At 39.8% G+C, this 14,542-nt stretch overlaps 1 protein-coding gene across 2 annotated transcripts in view; it reads left to right on the top strand.

Annotated features, from left to right (window-relative positions):
• Positions 1 to 14,542, top strand: part of UBE2N (ubiquitin conjugating enzyme E2 N) — a 44,335-nt gene that overhangs the window by 682 nt on the left and 29,111 nt on the right. The window lies entirely within an intron of this gene.

The raw sequence follows: 14,542 nt of genomic DNA, 5'->3' as shown, positions 1-14,542 counted from the left end.
CAGAATGAATGAAGCGGGAGGGTGAGGCCGGGCCGGGCCTGCACCCGGGAGGCCGCGCGTCCTGCCGCCGTCGGCACATGCTCGCACCCGGCATCCATCCTGGTCCGGGACTTGGGGGCTCGCGTCCGACTGGCCCAGCTTCCGCGATCTCTTCCTTAAATCCGCTTCCGCTCGTTGTCTCCGCGAAGTGATTTTACTCTGGTTTGCAACCCCAGACCTGTTTTTGTTCAGAGGAAATAGTTCAATAGGGAACTGGGGGGGCTCAGGTCTGGGGACCTTTTAAAATCTTTTGCCTCTCGATTTTGTACACTTTTAATTATTAGATCGTTCTTCTGCTCTTTGTTAATACTATACTTGGACAAGCACATATTGAACCCTGAAAAAATTCGGAATCATGGTTTTGTAAATTCTTTACCTAAGTCCTCAAAGGTGAAATATTACTTGAACTCACTAAAAACCTTGCATTTTTTCGTGCGTTTTAATAAAGGAAATAAGTTGAATCTCTGTCTTGTTTAATATTAGGTGGGGCAAAAGTAGGTTTACCATTGTGAGTACGTGAAGCACTTTATTCTTGTATGATTTTTATTAACCGCTGTGTTTTCCATAGGAATACCTACTTTTGCCCCACCCTGTATGTAAGTTAAAGGGATTAAATTGCAGCATCACTTTGCTTGATAAAACCAGGTGAATGTGTGTGTTTCAAAATTTGGGGGAGAAAACTACTATGTGAAAGAAAGACCTGTTGAAGGATGATGTGTCGGGTAGTGCTTCGTGCAGTTTCAGTTAAATATGTATGGGTGTCTCTGATCTAAGAGGTGCTTGATTTAGAAAAACAGGACATTTTATGAGATAGAAATTATAATAATGTGGACCTTCATAGTGAGAAATTCGTTGTACTGTATCACAGATTTGTCTTGGACTTTGTCCAAGGAAGTTTATTGCTGTATGCATTGCGAGGGCCTTACAGTGTGGTTTTAGTTATAATGCAGTCACGGCTGCAATGGTCATGTTTATTGAGGGCTCAGTTGAAAATGAGGGGTGGAGGGAGGATAGAGCTGTACACCAAATATTCTCGAATTATTATTTACTACTCAGGTTATTGATTAAGCACATAATATAATTTGACATTCAAGATAATTCTCCAAAATACATAATGAATTAAAGGCTTAACATATTTTTCCATTTTTGCTTGATTCTTAAGATACTGTGCAGTAACATGAAAGCCTTGATGGAAGAATAAATTCTGTCTAACCTTGTTTAAAGTGATAATGACTTAAGGTATTAAGTTCAAGTTTTCATAATTCAATTCATTTGGCACACAATAATGTTTACACTAGGCATTTACGTTTTACTATTTAAACCAAGACAGCGATAACTCATAATTTTAATTTTACAGTATTTTGTTGGTATCATCTCTTTAATGAAAGGTGCTGTGATTTGGGTTTTATCTTATAAAACTTAGATGGTTCTTACTTTATGCCATTTGTAGCTTAAAAGAACTGCTTTCTCCAATCCGTAGGAAGGATTAAAAGATTATGCTGTGTGTGTTTTTTAGTGCCCATGCTTATATGATGTAGGTTTTTCCATAATCAATGAAAATGTCTATTTTTAAATATCAGAATTTTTAAAAAGTTTGCTTCTTCTCTCACAACCACAACACAAATTTCTTTGTGGAATTTAATGGTGGTGGTGGTAGGGTAACTCTACTGTCCTGAATGATAGAAACATACTATCCTTCATTGGACAACTGTAATATGATGCTATCTATCTCAAAATGGTCATTATTTACCTTTGCAAAATTGTGTTTTTTTTTAAATTCTTTATTAGTTAAGGTATTACAAATGTGTCCTTATCCCCCCCATTAATCCCCACCCCCCTGCAAAATTCTTTAACCATTTGATACATGCAGGAATCTTGTGATGTGGACAATACAGTTGATAGTCTAAAAACCCATTGAAATCACTTTTGGCAAGAGGAAGAATTTGGATATTGATTCAGTATGACCTTCCTCAGTCTCTTGTTATTATGAAATGAAATAATGTATGTAAGAGTACCTTGAGATCTGTAAGTAACTATACAAATATAAGAATTACTATTCACCCAGTTGGATTCCCGTTTTCAATCCAGTAGCAAATCCTGTAGGCTCCACTTTCAAAATATATCCTGAATCAGACTCATTTCATTATCTTTCTGAAACCACTGTTCAATTCCATCATTTGTTGCCTGGCCTACTATATCCGTCTCCTTTCGGCTTAAAAGGAGTTTTTTTTAAAAAAATATATTCTATTGATTTTTTACAGAGAGGAAGGGAGAAGGATAGAGAGTTAGAAACATCAATGAGAGAGAAACATCGATCAGCTGCTTCCTGCACACCCCCTACTGGGGATGTGCCTGCAACCAAGGTACAAGCCCTTGACCGGAATCGAACCTGGGACCTTTCAGTCCACAGGCTGATGCTCTATCCACTGAGCCAAACCAGCTAGGGCAAAAGGAGATTTTTTAAAAATATAGATCATGTCACTACCCTGCCCAGAATTTTACAAAGGTTCTCCATCCATCACATTTAGAATAAAATCTTGACTACCCCCTCCCACCCCCAATACCTACAAGGTCCTCCATGTCACTGGGATCTGCCTACCTCTGAGATTATCTCCTGCACTTCACTCCTTGTGTTGCTCCACTTCAACCACACTGTTGCTTTGCTGTATCCTATACACTGGAACCTGGTTTATTCCAGTCACAGGGCTTTCCTTCTGTTTATTGCATTGCTTATTGTTTAGTTCTTGGCTTACATGACATATCTTCTGAAAGGTTTACCTTAGGATTCCTAAAACACAGTTTTCCTCTCCCCCTCCTCCTAGTTTCTCTTCATCATATTTGCCTCTCTTCTGTCTAGCATTTACCACTACTCCAAGTTATATTATTTACTTTTTATCTCTACTCCCACTAAACTCTATGAAGGCAAGGACTCTTGAATGATTTGGGCATTACTCTAATGCGTAGAACATGTTGTAGGCACTAATATATTTTATTGATTTCTTTTAGAGAGAGGAAGGGAAAGGATAGAGAGATAGAAACATTGATGAGAGAGAAACATCAAATATCTGCTGCCTCCTACATGCCCCCCACTGGGGATCGAGCCTGCAACCCAGCATGTGCCTTGAACAGGAATCGAACTGGTAACCTCTTGGTTCTTGGGTTGACACTCAACCATCGCGCCACACCAGCCAGGCAGCACTGATATATTGACTGGATGAATGGATGTGCTTCAGTCTCTTTGGAAGACAGTTTTAGGAAAGTTATTCTATATCATAATTTGACAGTGTTACTACTTAGTAGATTCTATCTGAACCAATCACTGAGCTAAACAGTCTCTTTTTCCACCCATAATCATTAAAAAACAAAAGCCAGTCTTTTATTTTGTTGCTTAGGAAATATGTGAATTGAAAGGTTATGAAAGGTACATAAGAGGAAGATTTAAGGTTCTAAAAGGTACATAGAGGAAGATTTAAGACTCTCATCTGTCCTTCAGCATTCCAGTTTTATCCTCCCCAGACAACCACTATTTTTATTGTACTAATATATTCTTCTAAAGACCAGAGACTTAGTGCATGCATATATGTTAATCCCATTCCCTTCCTCATGCAAATACCTTGATTCTCTGCTCTCTCCCATTATATAGAGTTGAGTAATGCTGTAATGAAAAGTCTTATATATAGTGGTATTTTGCACATGTTTGAGTTAATACTGAATCTTAGCAGTTCTGTGTTCAGCTAGATGCAGTGGTTCTCAACTTGTGGGTCACGACCCCTTTGGCGGTCTAAAGACCCTTTCACAGGGGTCGCCTAAGACCATCCTGCATATCAGATATTTACATTACAATTCATAATAGTAGCAACATTACAGTTATGAAGTAGCAACGAAAATAATTTTATGGTTGGGTCACAACATGAGAAATTGTATTTAAAGGGCCAGAAGGTTGAGAACCACTGAGCTAGAGGTTTAAAAATTTTTTTAACTCTTCCCCCCAGGGCCAAAGGGACTGAGCAGTTAAAGCTTAAAGTCATATAGGTTAAAGTGTACCTAAAGTAAGAGGTCTTTCCTAATCCCTCTGTCACAAAAAAGAACCAGTTATTTGTCTTCTCAAAATTAATCATGAAAACAATAAAATATAACCTTAGCAAACTGTGGTTAACTTACTGAAGGAGTTGCCAATGTTATCACAGATAAGGGTTTAATCTCCAACATTTACAGGGAACTCATACAACTTAACAAAAAGAAGATAAACAATCCAATAAAAAATGGGTAACGGACCTAAATAGATACTTTTCGAAAGAAGACAGAAAGAAGGCCAAGAGACATATGAAAACATGCTCAAAGTCACTAATCATCCGAGAGATGCAAATCAAAACAACAATGAGGTACCATCTCACACCTGTCAGAATGGCTATCATCAACAAGTCAACAAACGACAAGTGTTGGCGAGGATGCGGAGAAAAAGGAACCCTCATGCACTGCTGGTGGAAATGCAGACTGGTGCAGCCACTGTGGAGAACAGTATGGAGTTTCCTCAAAAAACTAAAAATGGAACTCCCATTTGACCCTGTGATCCCACTTCTAGGAATATATCCCAAGAAGCTAGAAACACCAATCAGAAAGGATATATGCACCCCTATGTTCATAGCAGCACAATTCACCATAGCTAAGATTTGGAAACAGCTAAGTGCCCATCAGTAGATGAGTGGGTTAAAAACCTGTGGTACATCTACACAATGGAATAAATACTACACTGCGGTAAAAAAAGAAGGAATTCTTACCATTTGCAACAGCATGGATAGAACAGGAGACCATTATGCTAAGCGAAATAAGCCAGTTAGAGAAAGATAAATATCACATGATCTCACTCATTTATGGAATATAATGAACAACATACACTGATGAACAAAAACAGATCTAGAGACAGAAGCATTGATCAGACTGTCAAACCTCAGAGGGAAGGTAGGGGAGGGTGGGGGTAAGGGGGAGAGATCAACCAAAGGACTTGTATGCATGCATATAAGCCTAACCAATGGACACAGACAATGGGGGTGAGGGCATGAGTGGTGGGGGGGGGGTTGGGGGGTTAATGGGGGGATGAGGACACATATGTAATGCCGTAATTAATTAAAAAAAAAAAGATAAAAATAAACTTAAGGAGTTGACTTACTCGGTTAAAACCTAGCAAACTAATCTGAGATTAGAATTTCATCAGTCTTTTCTAAAATTTACTTTTCTGTTTGGTGAGGTTTAGTTTCAAATTATTAAAAACCTGATATGGGAGTCTCAGGCCTGGTGCCATCTTCCACACCCTCATCTTGAGAGGGCCTGAGGGGCCTGTCCTCTCTCACCTTGCTTCTGGGCTTTTGGACTGTTTTATTTCTGCTGTGATTTTTTCCCACACCCAAATCCCCTTCTCCCTTACATTCCAGGTAGCTGAGACTCAGCACTGCCCTGACCAGGGTCTGAGGCTGCAGATGACCAGTACTCAAAAACAAAAACAAAAAGAAAACTTGATATGATCTGACTTTGCATTGAGACTTGAGTTCTGCTTATTTTTTTCTTCAATAATTTTGATTTTAAAAACACAGATAGCACTTTTTCCTATCACTATGTAAAAGCCACTCATTTAAAATATATACGGTAGTTTTTAGTAAGAAAAGTGATTCAGAAAACTGCGGCTTAAAAAAAAATACCTTCACCGAGGATATGTTTTTATTGATTTAAAAGAGAGAGAAACATTGATGTAAGAGAAATATCGATTGGTTGCTTCCCCTTAGCACCCTGATCAGGATTGAACCCAAAACCTAGGTATGTACCCTGACCAGGAATTGAACCCTTGACCTTTCTCTGTATATTGGACAATGCTCTAACCAACTGAGCCATGCTGGCAAGGACAAACTGAGCCTTTTTTAAAAGTCTTGCAAATTGTTGGTGGGTAATGTATCGTCATCCTTTGGCCCCTCTCTCTCCACCATTTAAAGAAAGGCATGAACAACTTACCATGATGATGATGGACTTGTTATAAATTATAATTAAAACATCCTTAGGAAACAAAATAAACTCATAGTAAAAATTTGACTAGGGACAGTATGGTTCTTAGCTCTTTTGGTTGTTCCAATTGAGTTTTCTGACCTTCTTAGGACAATAAACCATGGTTTTTGTATATGACTTCTAGGGATCCTGTCTCCATGGATTCCAGGTTAAGAATCCCTAGACTACTTTTGGTAATGATTAAACTTCCAAGCTTATAAGGATATTGTTTAATATGTTACCTAATGTTTTTATTATTAAATATGAGCATAATTGAAAAGTTAAAATAGTAGTTGAGTGTTTTTTTTTAAGTTTCTCTGTGTTAAGCACTTTCTTCAGTTTAGACTGATCAACTCCCACGCTATAGAAATTATCAAGCACTTTCTGAGTACCCACCATGCTAAATGATGATAGCATCAGAAATGCTATGTGTTTACTTTGTGGAAGTTCTGAGTTATTTTCACACTTGTGACTATCTATAGCCATAGAGATTTAACACAGTAAAGATACCATCCTTTTTCTTTTCTGATGAGTCTTGTAGGCCAAAGGAGTTGGATCACTAGGAGTCCCCACTTGCAAGTCAGTAACTTGCTTTTTTCTTATATCTAGTAGTTTGGTTTACCGGTGGGTAAATGGGTTTAAGAAGAAAACAATTTACCTTAAATAGTATGGATTCTGAACATACATTTAAATCTGTTATTTATTATGGGGTGGGGATGCATATGCCAGAAATGAGAAAATGAGATTAGCATCCAGCAGGGGCTTTGAACATTACAGTTGTAGTCAACACAGTTGTGATGTAGGTGCCTAATTACTGTTATATAATTTTACTTTCTAAAAACAAAATCTAAAAGGCATAGTATATGTAGTAATGTGATAATCAAGAAATCAAATTATTTTTTGTGTGTGAAAGATGAATCAGTGGCATTATACAGTTGAAATTTTCTTTGCAAATGTAGTGAATGAAGGACATCAGCATGGATATACAAATTAGGAGATGGAATAATGGGGAGACAGTTAACTTCAGCTAAAATCTCAGCAGCTTTTAAAATTATATATATATATATATATATATATATATATATATATATTGATTTTTAGAGAGAGAGGGAGAAAGAAACATCCATGTGAGAGTGAACCATCGGTGGCTTCCTCCTGCACTCCCCCTACTGCGGATCTGGCCCGAAACCCGGGCATGTGCCCTGACCAGGAATTGAACTGGAAACCTCTGGGTGCACAGGATTTCACCTAACCAACTGAGCCACAGTCTTAGCAGCTTCTCAAATGAGGTTTGTGTGTGTGTGTGGTTTTTTTTTTAATCCTCACTTGAGGATACAGTGGGGCCTTGACTTACGAGTGTCCCGACTAACGAGTTTTTTGAGATACGAGCCGATTTTTTGCTTTGAGTTGCGAGCTAAAATTCGGGTTACGAGCCAGCTTCAGACACCCCACCGCTAGTTGGCGAAGCGAACGTCACAGTGAACGCCACATCAGCCCAGCATTCAATTCATTGTAATGGTGAAAATTGATTTGACATACGAGTAATTTGAGTTACGAGCTTGGTCATGGAACGAATTAAACTCGTAAGTCAAGGCCCCACTGTATTTTTTCCATTGATTTTTAGAGAGAGAGAGGGAGAGAGAGAGAGAGAAACATTGATTGGTTGCCTCCCGCAAGTGCTCTGACCTGGCCCAGGGTTGAACCTGCAACCAATTGGAATCTAGCCGGAGACCCTTTGTTGGGAGGGCCGACACTAACCACTGAGCCAAAGCAGCCAGGGCGAAGTTTTTTTTTGTTTTTAATGTTAAATATAGTCATCTTTAATTTGTAGATTAGATAGGATGTAGGATCACCATGACCATAGTCTAAGAGAGTGAGAATCATGGCCCTATCATCTCTGGTGGCAGAAGTCATTAGTGTGTGGTTGGAAGAACTGGATAACTGGTTAAGAGCCCTCAGAGAATCAACAGAAAGAATTCATTAGTCATTCTTTCAAGAGCTACACCATGTCATTCAGGCATCGTATATTTGCTAAAATCCTGGACATAGCTATTCTAAAATCTTCTAAGGGTACTTGGCATAGATATTTTTATAATTCTGAATTGGCCTCTAATTCAGCTGTTTCTAAATAATTCGGATTCAGCTATAATTTAAAGTATTTTAGATGTGGATTTCAGAATCTAATGTTGACACATTTTACATTTTAAAAAAGTTGGCTATTTCCTCTTCAGATTTTTAAACTCCTTTAATTTTCAGTACCATCACAATATGTCACTATTAGAGGTTTGGTCTATTTTGGGCAAATCAGTTTTATTTTCAAAGTCTTTATAATCTAGTAATTGAAGGCATGATTACCAAGGGAATACTAGAAAGAAATATAATGTGTTATTTGTGTCTTGAGACCATGGGTGCTTTTTATTTCTTTACTACTTTTTAAGACTTCTTTATAGTCCATACTAAAAAAAAAAATGTTGACCCTGTAATGTTGCTGTTTTTACTGACCCTTAAGGACTATTGGTATTACCATTCCCTACCCTCTTTTACCATGGGGTGGGGCAAAAGTGGCTTTCGTAAACTAGTAAGAGCCCAAAGCCAAATTTCGGTCTTTTGTAACTTTGTGATTTGTATGCCTTTTTTTTTTTTTAATTGATTTTTTTACACAGAGGAAGGGAGAGGGATAGAGAGTTTGAAACATCGATGAGAGAGAAACATCGATCAGCTGCCTCCTGCACACCCCCCACTGGGGATGTGGCCGCAACCAAGGTACATGCCCTTGACCGGAATCGAACCCGGGACTCTTGAGTCCACAGGCTGACGCTCTATCCACTGAGCCAAACCGGTTAGGGCTGTATGCCTTTTTATTATCCATTTATGAGATATGTTTCAGTTCAATTAAATTAACATTTATTGAATACATAATATGTATTCAGCACAAAGCCAGGTGAACAAGATAGGCATCCTTACCTAGTAGAAAACAGTTGTGAAACACAAAGTTATAGTGAGGTGTGTTATGAAAGAAGATATACATGGGATTTAAGGATATCTAAGGATGAAGGAAAGATACCTGTTGAGCAAGTGTTTTAAATTTGAAGAGGAGGGAGAGTTTTGGGCAAAAGGAATAGCAGATGTAAAAGTTGGAAGGAGAGAGAGAATGAATGAATGAATGAATGACTATGAATGAGAATATATATAAATGCATAGCATATTCCAGAAATCCAGTGTGTGTGGTGCCTACTGTTTAATTACTAACTTCAGAGAGTTCGAATTAAGCATTCTTGGGCAAACAAAGCTTTGTTGGGTTTTGAATTGTTAAATTAATACTTAGTCTTTGAATTATATTTATCAGAGTGTGGCAACTATTCTCTAAGTGGGTTTGGTTTTACAGTTTTTATTATGTAAACAATAGAAATATTTTATGGAGCACTTAACTGTATATGAGGAATTGTTCTAAGCATATTACATGCTTTAATTTATTTTAACAGCAATCCTATGATGTGGGTACAGTTTTATCTCTATACTAGAGGCCCAGTGCATGGATTCATGCACCGGTGGCATCCTTTCGCCTGGCCTGCGGGGATAGGGCCAAAACCGGCCCTCTGACATCCTCCAAGGGGTCCTGGATTGCAAGAGGGTTGTTCTCAGGTGACACACCCCAGAATCGGGCTCCCTTCTCTCTGGTTCCAGGTGCATCACCTGAGAACCACAGCTGCCAAGTCACCGCAGCTCCTGCGTCAAGCGTCTGCCCCCTAGTGGTCAGTGCACGTCATAGCTACTGGTTGGAGCATCTGCCCCCTGGTGGTCATTGTTCATCATAGTTACCAGTCGGATGGTTGGACGGTCACTTAGGCTTTTATATATATAGATTACGGATGTGGATACCTGCACAGAGGGATTAAGTAATTGATGGAGTTGTGATATGAACCCAGGCAATCTGGTTTTATAGACTGTGGGTACTGTAGATCGAATGTGCCAGAACATATCTGCTCCTATGTGATAACTGAGTATATGTATTTTTTTTTTAAACATCTGAGCAAGGATATGAGAATGAGTGCTCATTTCTTTCTTTCTTTTTTTATTTTTTTTAAATATATTCGATTGATTTTTCACAGAGAGGAAGGGGAAGGGATAGAGAGTTAGAAACATCGATGAGAGAGAAACATCGATCAGCTGCCTCCTGCACGCCCCCTACTGGGGATGTGCCTGCAACCAAGGTACATGCCCTTGACTGAATCGAACCTGGGACCCTTCAGTCTGCAGGCCGACGCTCTATCCACTGAGCCAAACCGGTTAGGGCGAGTACATGTATTTTTATATTTTATCATTTGGATGCATGAAGTGAAAATATGTTCATGTGCAGAGTCTATAGTGCTTATTTAACTTTCTTTTTTTTTTTTAAATCAAAAGTCTCCTTATTGTAGTTGGAGTTCCTGTTTAGTTTGCCTTAATATGGTATGCTCCTGCTCTCTAGTGGCATATATATTTCTTACCTGCCCTCCTGGATGTCTGGATTTGGGGAAGTGTGGGGTTCCAGTGAGAAGGAACTAAAGAGCAGCTATTTCTCTCCTGGCCTTCTTTCCTTCCTCCCTTCCTTCTTTCCTTCCTTCCTTCCTTCCTTCCTTCCTTCCTTCCTTCCTTCCTTCCTACATATATTTGATCGCTCACTTCATTTTAGGTATCACCGTGTTAGACTATACCACTCTAATGTTAATTTTAAATTTTAAACAAGGTTTTTTGTTTGTTTTTTTTCATTCAGTAAGCCTAAAAATGAATTACAATTAAATTGAATTTTGTGTTTTCCACTCAGGGATGGTGTATGTACCTACTTAATTTAATTTTTGCTTTTACAGTTGAGGCACAATGATTTACATAAAGCTTGAAGTTTCTTTAGATGTGAAAGAGCTAGTACCCCTATTTATATGTATCTTTTCAAATACAACACTCTGTCCGTCCTGTCTTTATTGTTGCAATTCAGACAAAGGGTTAAACTGAAAGTGCTGCAAGCTTCATTCAGGTTCTGCCACTGACTGTGATAGATCAGTGAGTCTTTGGCCAAACCTTGCATATTTCTTATCAGAATCTTCTCCTAGTTTAATTTTGTGGGATGCCAATGTATTGAGTGGTAGGAACTAGAAGATATTTTCTGTGAATACTGGTTTTTACTTTTATTTTTCAAACGATAAGACAAAGTTTTCTTAGAAAGTCACAGAGGTAGAAGTGAGTCGTAGAAGAAATGGACTCTAGAAAGAAAGTTACAGAGGCAAGCCCTAACTGGTTTGGCTCAGTGGATAGAGCATCAGCCTGCGGACTGAAGGGTCCCAGGTTTGATTCTGGTCAAGGGCATGTACCTTGGTTGCGGGCACATCCCCAGTAGGGTTGTGCAGGAGGCAGCTGATCGATGTTCTTCTCTCATCGATGTTTCTAATTCTCTATCCCTCTCCCTTCCTCTCTGTAAAAAATCAATAATAATAATAATAATAATAATAATAATAATAAAATATATATATAGTTACAGAGGCAAAAGGGGTGGCCCTTGGAGCTTAGGAGAGAGAAAGGTAAAGGTAAAGCATTTAGGGGTAAGAGGAGGGGGACGGAAGGGTGCTGGTGTGCTCCTGGGAGTGAGAGCGCCTATGAACACTTGTTTTTAATCAGAGGACTTAGTTCATGGTTGTGTATCAGAATTATCTGGAACACTTACAAATTTAACAGTTGCTAGCCCAAGCGTGTTTTTTTATGTTTTGTTTTAAGATCTCCAGATGATTTTATTGTGTGCCTTGCAGAAACAATGGCCTTGAGTGTATTTGGCTTTAGTGCAAAGATGGGTAGAATGTGGAAATACAAGTAAAATCATACAGCCAGTACCTTCTCATATATAGAAAACAAAGGCAACAATGAGAACACCAAAGATGTGACTATCTGGATGGGGGAACCCTTAAGATTGGTTTTTAAGGAAAGAGATTTTTAGAAGTCTGAGATTTGAGCTAAATTTTGAAAGATAAATAGAAAAGTTGGGTGGGGGAGTATAATGCCATTGGAGGTTAACAGCAAACTCTAGGAAGATATTTGAGCAGTGCTAAAACTATAACATGAGTCAGCACGTCTTTGCTTGGACCACAGACACTTCAAATGCGATCGTTAAACTTGCAAAGTTTTTCTTCAGAAGTAGTTTATGAATTCATGAGTTCATTACTAAAAATTCAGTTAATAAATATGCTATTTACTGAAAATAACCAAGTAGTACAGGTAATTAATTATCTCCCCTTCACTTTCTTTTGCTATTCCAACCTGCAATTCATAGGTAAAATACTATTTTACTGAATATGAAAGGAAAATCTAAATGCTTCATTTATTTTTTGAGATATAAATTCACATACCATAAAATTTACCCCTTTAAAATGTACAATTCATTCGTTTTAACATATTAACAAAATTGTGCAACCATCACCACTATCTAAATAGAACATTTTCATCACCCCAGAAAAGAAGCCCTATACCCATTAGTGGTCACTCTCCACCTCAACCCCTGGCAACCACTTACCTACTTTGTTTCTATGCATTGGCCTATTCTGGATATTTCATATAAATGGAATCATATATGGCTTTTTAAAAAAATATATTGATTTCAGAGAGGAAGGGAGAGGAAGAGAAGGAGAGAGGGATAGAAACATCAATGATGAGAGAGAATCATTGATTGGCTGCCTCCTGCACGCTCCCTACTGGAGATCGAGCCCACAACCTGGGCATGAGCCCTTGACAGGAATCGAACCTGGGACCCTTTAGTCTGCAGTCCAACGCTCTGTCCACTGAGCCAAACCATCTAGGGCATATATGCCTTTTTGTGTCTAGCTTCTTTCACTTAGCATGTTTTCAAGATTCATCCGTATTGTAGTATGCATTCCAACTTCATTCTCTTTAAAATTTTTTAGCTGGAGTTTTTTAATACTTTTAGGAAATGACAGTGCTGAATGAAGCAAAACAGAAGTTTCAGCAGGTAGATAATCCATATTGGCTCTCATAAACTAGTTACATTTGAAACCTGTATTGCTTAGAAAATGTCCTTCAGTCTTGTGAGCCCCCTCCCTTTTCCCCCTGGCGCCCCCCAACCCCGCCTCCCAGGAGAAGACTACATTTATTATGTGGAAGTGGGGATTTTAAAGACTGGTTTAATAGAATGTTGTTCTAAGAAAGCAGTTTGGTTTTTTAATTATTGATTTGAGAGAGAGAGAGGAAAGGAGAGGGTGAGAGTGAAACATCATCAATGAGAGAAACATCAATCAGCTGCCTCCTGCATGTCCCCTACTGGGGATCAAGACAGCAACCCGGGTGTGTGCCCTGACCTGGAATTGAACCAGTGACCTTTTGTTGCATGAGATGACACTCATTCAACTGAGCCATATTGGCCAGGGCTAAGAAGGCATCTATATATATAAAAACCTAAGTGGCCATCTTAACTGAATGGATGGCCGAACAGGCTGCGTGGGGCGACCAGACCGGCAGGGGGGTTAGTGAGGGACGACCAAACGACTGAGCAGCTGGCTGCGTGGGGCGACCAGGCTGACAGAAGGGTTAATGAGGGACGACCAAATGACTGAACAGCGGGCTGCAAAGATGGCGACGCCCACGGCCAATAAGGAGGGAAATATGCTAATTTGCCATGCCCTCCAAAGTTGGTGGCAACCACAGGCAGTAAGGAGGGATATGCTAATTGACTGCCATGCCCTCAAAGATGGCAGCGCCCACAGCCACAGATGGCCGGCAGGGGAGGGCAGTTGGGGGCGACCGGGCTTGCAGGGGAAGGCAGTTGGGGCTGACCGGACAGCAGGGGAGGGCAGTTGGGGGCGACCGGGCCAGCAGGGAAGGGCAGTTGAGGGTGACCGGGCTGGCAGGGGAGCAGTTAGGCGTCGATCAGGCTGGCAGGGGAGCGGTTAGGGGGTGATCTGGCTGGCAGGCAGAAGCAGTTAGGGGCTGCTTTCAGGCTGGTGGTTGTTGACTGAAGCTCCCAACCGCTTCTTTTTTTTCTCTCTTTTTTATTTTATTCTGGGCCAGCTTTAGCTCTGGCTCTAGCTCTGAGGCTTCCGCTGGTTTGTTTGCGTTCTATAATCGAAACAATGTATAACTCCAGCTCTGAGATCCCGGGTTTTTTTTTTTTTTTAAGCTTCTATATTTGTTACAAAGTTTCAAACTGCCAGCTCAGAGGCTGGCAAGGCAGGCGGGGAACATTGGAGTCCTCCTTCACTGCAGCAAGCAAGCCTCATGTTCGCTTCCAGCTGCCTGGCTGCCGGCCGCCATCTTGGCTGACAGTTAATTTGCATATACTCACTGATTAGCCAATGAAAAGGGTAGCGGTCGTACGCTAATTACCATGTTTCTCTTTTATTAGTGTAGACTACAAGCCCGCTGCACGAAGAGATTCGTGCAATAGGCCTTCCCTTCCCCTGGCTGCTGGCACCGGTTTTTCTCCGGCACCCAGGACCCA

Source organism: Myotis lucifugus, unplaced genomic scaffold (assembly GCF_000147115.1).
Source record: "Myotis lucifugus unplaced genomic scaffold, Myoluc2.0 scaffold_9, whole genome shotgun sequence".
NCBI lineage: Eukaryota > Metazoa > Chordata > Mammalia > Chiroptera > Vespertilionidae > Myotis > Myotis lucifugus.
The sequence above is the reverse complement of the archived record's forward strand: the minus strand, read 5'-3'. Positions and strand labels throughout refer to the sequence as shown.